Genomic DNA, 6,000 nt, shown 5'->3' with positions numbered 1-6,000 from the left:
GCCAGAAAAAAACATTTGAGAAAACAATTACTAATTGCATTTTATCAATGCATATGTAACTTTACAGAAGTGAAATTAAATGACTATAGATATATACACGATCACAGTTATACATATATATGTGTATAAGTACATATACAGTCAATTGTCATTATTCATGGTAGTTATATTCTCTAGAGTCATTGAATTAGTGAATACTAAATACTGAATTAGTGAATACTCTACCTTCTCTCCTAGAGGAAATAAAGAGATTTCTGCAAGCCTCTGGTTACAATGTTTTTGTAAACTGATCAATACATAACCTTGTTTTATGTGTGTTTCTGTTTAAAGACACTATTTAATAGAGAGTGTTGATTCATTAACATTGAATTTATAGCTGACAGCACCATAATTCATGCCTGAATGAAGTTTATCTAACACATGTATTTTCTACATCACAGCCTTTTTGTGCACTATGCTTGGGGACCATTTAAACAGCTAAATCACCAACTTAAAGCCAAAATGTGAAAAACATGACACTGAATTTGCTGTGAAAAGGACACTTATTTTCTATATAAGAGCCAAAAAAAGGGAAGATAGAGTGCCTTGTTTGACCTCAGCTGGAAATGTGTACTTTGGGCAACTCAGATTTTTAGCCTGCTGAGCACATGTCCACCAATGACCTCAAAAGCTCTGTGAGTATGGATTTAGGAGTCACAAATAAATTTTAATGAGTAGGCATATTGGCAAATACAGGATCGACTGTGTGTGTGTGTGTATGTGTGTGTGTGTTTATAGCCACAATTTTAAAAAGTAAAATTATACTATAAAAACTGTTTTACAATCAAATACAGGGCACAAACCAGTAGAAAATAATCTAATCAACATATGGTATAAAGACAGCTGCCTTTATAGATATATTTTTTTTCATAATGAACAAAATTTACTTATGATCAAGATTTATATACAAATGATCCAAAACTTTTCAACTATTTTATGACTTTTGCAGAAGACTGTGTTTTCTTGGACAGCATATAAAATGAAAAAAATGCCAATAATAAATTGAAATCATGGCATGTGATACATTAAAATTTTAAATTTAGATATGATTGAAATCCCAGTTGTAATCATTTAAAAAATGTTTGGAAAAGTTATGGAAAAACACCTATTTATCCACTGCTGTGGGAGTACAAACTGGTACAAACACTTTGGAGTGCAATTTAACAGCATCTAGTACTACAAGGTACATATTCTAAAACCCAGGATTTCTACTTCTAAGCATCTATTTTAGAGAAACACACATGTGCCTACAGTTATACAAAGCATGTCTAGCATTTTTTACAAGCAAATATTGGAAATCTACTAGAAATCAGTATGATGAACAAACATGAATCAGAGTAAAGTAATAAAACAATTTTGTTTTCATCTTCCAATATTTCTTTATGTTTATTCAATGGGGCTATTTGTTTTACTTTGAAAATTTGGATAGGCTCCATTAATCTTTTCTGATTATTCTAAGCCATGAAGCATTTAAAATGAAATTAAAAAGATAGAATGTCCAATCTCATATACTAATCAATAACTCAAGCTATATTATTTTCCAAACCTGAGTTCCACTTTTTAGTGAATGGGAAGCCTGTTTTCTGAGACTGAGCATGTGGTCATATTATTCCCTTCTCTCTTCCTGTCATCATGGCTTACCTTCACAGTGTCTTATCTCCTTAGAATGGAAGTCTAGGGATGAGATGAAAGGAGGGAACTTAGAGGGCATATTAAGCCTTCATTGGCTGGCTAGCATTTCCTTCTGCTGGCTTAGAAGGTGTTAAATGCAGACTGCTACCCTGTAGTACTTTCGTGGCTATTTAGAGCAACTCTCCCACCACTGGGGATATCTCACCAGCAGTGACCTTTGTGTGGGTCATGCTTTCCCCTTCAACTGGCTATGCCAAGTGATTTGTTGATTTTCCCAGCTTCATGCTGATGGCTATTTTCCTCTCCAGGAGCCTTTTATGGAACATTCATGTGAACTCTCTTGTTATGTTTTCCACATAATTTAAGGAAAAAACAAAAACAAAACAAACAAAAAAAAAAACAGCTCATATGTATTTTTTTCCAAATACAATCTAAGAATTCAGGCAAATTCCATTGCAAGAAAATCACTGATTTGACTTACACATCAGCAGCTAGCTAGCTAATCTCTAGTACAATAGAGATGTCAAGCAGAAATCTTGTATTCCCCAACTATAGGAAATGCATTTGAGTTCACAACAAAGACCCTTTTAGTCCCTTCATTAGACATGAGGCACAGTGAGGGATAGGCACCCCTTACACTGTGACCTCATAGGGCAGCTTATTCCAAAAATACTCTTCTAAAACTCCCTATTGATCACCAAAGATACATTTATTATTAATCTAGGGTTAAGACACTGCAGTGGATTGAATTATGTACCCTAATTTTGACATATTCTTGATCTTGATCTGCATTTCTGTGGGTGTGAACCCATTTTAAATAGGATCTCTTAAAGATGTTATTTTAGTTCAAGTGTGGCTCAACTGAATGAGGTTGGACTTAATCTGGGTTACTGGAGTCCTTTAAAAGCAGAAACAATTCAGACATAGAGAAAGCTGTGGGTTGGGGGCTGGAAGCTGGAAGTCAACAGAACCCTAAAGAAAAAGGAAAGGACATCACAAGCGAAGAGAAAGCCAAGGAGCCCAATGATTGCCAGCTGGCCAGAATGTCTTTGACCCCAGGAGGAAGCAAGCCTTCTAGCCTCTGAAACAGTGAGCCAATACATTTTGTTGTTTAAGCTAAACCCAGTGTGTGCTATTTGTGTTAGCAGCCTAGCAAAACTAAAACAGACACCTCTAAGATAAGGTTCCTCAAACCCTTAGCATGCATAAGAATCACATGGGGAACTTGTTAAACACAGATTTTGGATAACACATCCAAACAATCTGGTTCAGTGGGTTATGCAAAATGCCCAAGAATTTAACCAGCATTCAGGTGATGCTGATGCTGCCTGTAACTTGGACTATCACTGCTCTTACAGGTTCAGCCACTGTTCAAAAACTTGCATCTTGCTTTGACACCTTATTTGATTTCTGATATCTAGGCTTATTAAACCACAACGGAAAAACCCTGTTGCAAGAATAAAACCCACAAATGAGAAAATCTAGAAATAAAACATAACATGTTAATTCTTTACGCGTATATAGCAGCAAAGTGGAATAAGTTAATTTATAAGAATCAATAAGTATTGGTGTCCAGAAAGAATTGTTTATGGAAATATGGAATTTGTTGAATGATATTTTTGCAATGATATAATTTACAGTTAAAACACAGAAATAATACTGAATCTTTTCCAGGGATTAGAAATAACTAAAAAGTTTAAAGTGGATTGGAAGAACGCATAGCAATGACTACTTGATAGTGATTACCCATGATGAGTAGAAGAAAGGATTAGGGTGGTAGTCAAATAAACGGCTAATGTGTGAGTGTGTGTGTATGTGATTTTCTAACTTTCTTGGTTTCCTTCAAATTTAAGTGAAAAAATCGTGCATATTTTAAGAGTTAGGATTTTTAGTAAAGTATATTTAGAAAAATATAGTAGAAAAATATGCTTTTCTACATACAAAGTATTGATTTTTTTCTTTTTGTTTTGTTCTAAAATGCTTAAAAAAAAGAGATAGTAAAAAGAGAAAGACTCAACTACAGGAAAGCAAAAGAATATCTGTAGAAGGATGATCCATGAGAAAAGGAAGAGAACAAGATCAATACCAAATCAAAGAAGTGAGTCTTTGCCATAAAAGGAGATATTTCCACCTTTTGTATGGATATAAACAAGGGGTAGTGGGTGCAAATACAGATATTATTGTAGGTGTGCAATTGAGAGTGCTTTTACTTAATTTAATAATGCTTGTTTTTTCCTTATAGTGCATTTTTCCTATAATTTTTACTGTAATTTCTCTGTTTCAGGTCAACAGCAAAAACAATTTAAGCAGTAGCAGGCACTATACATTTCAAAAGGAGCTTGCTGTGCCTCTGACCCAAAGGTAAGTGAATGTCTTTTAGGGCAGTAATATTACCCAGGATTTAAAACCCACCTGTCTCTCCTTCTTGGAGAAAGAAAAGCAATTATAGCACTTTATAGCCAATATTTCTCCAAGTTAATGAAATAAATAATGAGTTCATAATCTTAAATTGTATTTCACAAAGCCTATGCAATAATACTTTGCCTTTTAATTTTGTTCATTTTGCACACACACACAAAACTATATGTCCCTTTCGTATACTTTCATGCTTTGCTTTTCCATAAATGTAATAAGGCTATCTCGAGTTTATTTCAAAGGCTGAGGAAACTTTACTTGTCCATTTTATTCCAAGTTCACTTAATCCAAGAAGGTGGGTGGGAGAGAGGTATATACGCAAACAGTTTTAATATACTTTATTATCTATCATACACTGGCTATCACCACATCATATATTTATTTGTAATTTCTTTGTATGCATATTGTGTTCATTTTGTTTTTCTAGTTATTCTCTACTGTACTTTGAAAAGTTAATCTTGCCATGTATGTAAGAGAATGAAATCAGTATTATCAACCTGTTTAAATTTGTGCTTCCTTTAGATATCCTTAAAGATTTTGAAATGTGTATATTTCCTTTGCTTGCAGAGGATTATAATGAGAACTCTCTCAGTATTATAAATATCTTGATGGATTTCCTCTCCATGCAGAATTGTGGAGGAAATAAAATCTAAAGTAGATATTGAGTTGCTATTGCATGACCTTAGATAATCAACATTTCTATCTTTATTTTTCCTGCCCATAAAGTAGAAAAAAATAGTAATAAACTCAAAGAAATGTGGAGAAGATTAATAGAACAATGTTTGAAAGACACTTTGAAAAGTTTTGTGTAGAGAAAATATTCTTATTCCTGAAATGAAATGTGGTTTGAAATATGTAAGTTGGATGTTCTCTGATGAGATATACAAGAAAAATTATATTTTCCTACATTTATATAAAGATTTACAATTTAGCAAGTGAATTCATACATTATATTCTATATCAAAAGCTTTATTATTGCCTCTTGTTATTTAATGGCTGTTCCTGGAAGAAAATTTTGAAAAATAGAGAAAAATCTATAGAATTAAAGCTCAGAATGCATCTCCCAGATATAGCCACTGATTCAGTTATAAGTTTGTTTACTTTTAAGGCAACAAACAAACCTGACTCTTGCAAAATGAGTATCTTAAAATGTAGCTCTTACTTGAAAATATTTTATCATATTTTAGAGAAATAATTTATAAAACAAAATGTAATGATGATAATAATTACAGATTGAAGCTTTACAACAACCACCTAGGCCAAAAACAGAAAAAGGAAAAAGCTACTGAAAGCAACCAGGAATTGACAACACTTTAAGGAAAAGTGTCTTTCTTTGGCATAGGGGATTTAATATGCAACGTTTAGAATTAGACACAGTCCTAAAGCTGTTAAAGGCGTTAGTGACTGTTTTCTGAGTTTATATTAAAGAGAAAGTGTATGACACATCATTTGAGACCACCCTTCAAAGCCCCAGGTTACAATGCTCTGACAGCATTCAGCATATTCTTATTGACTTATAGACCATGGAAATAATGACAAAAAGAAAGAGATTCTGCAGAGATTTCAATATGTTTACTGTGGCTCTCTTTACAGTCATCTGATAACTTGACTATCAGTTGGGGGCTTTGAGGCCTGTTAGTGGCAAAACCGTGGAAAAAAGAAAAGTCGCTTTATTTTAAGCTGCTAGAAAATTTAATAGTGTTGGACTACTAGTGCATTAACTCATCTCCACCACAAATTTTCAGTCCACTAACAAGAAGAAGATAGTGTAGGTTCATGTAAGATCAAAATAATAAATCCAAGTAATACTTTTGTATTTTTTAGTGGCTCTTGGGAGTTTTGGAGCTGTGCATGGAAAAGAAATTCTAAGAAGCTTCAAAGCAAAGATTTTTAATTAAAAAAAAAACCTTGAGT

This window comes from Choloepus didactylus, chromosome 7, assembly GCF_015220235.1.
Source record: "Choloepus didactylus isolate mChoDid1 chromosome 7, mChoDid1.pri, whole genome shotgun sequence".
NCBI classification, from domain to species: Eukaryota; Metazoa; Chordata; class Mammalia; order Pilosa; family Megalonychidae; genus Choloepus; species Choloepus didactylus.
This window is presented reverse-complemented; position numbering follows the sequence as displayed.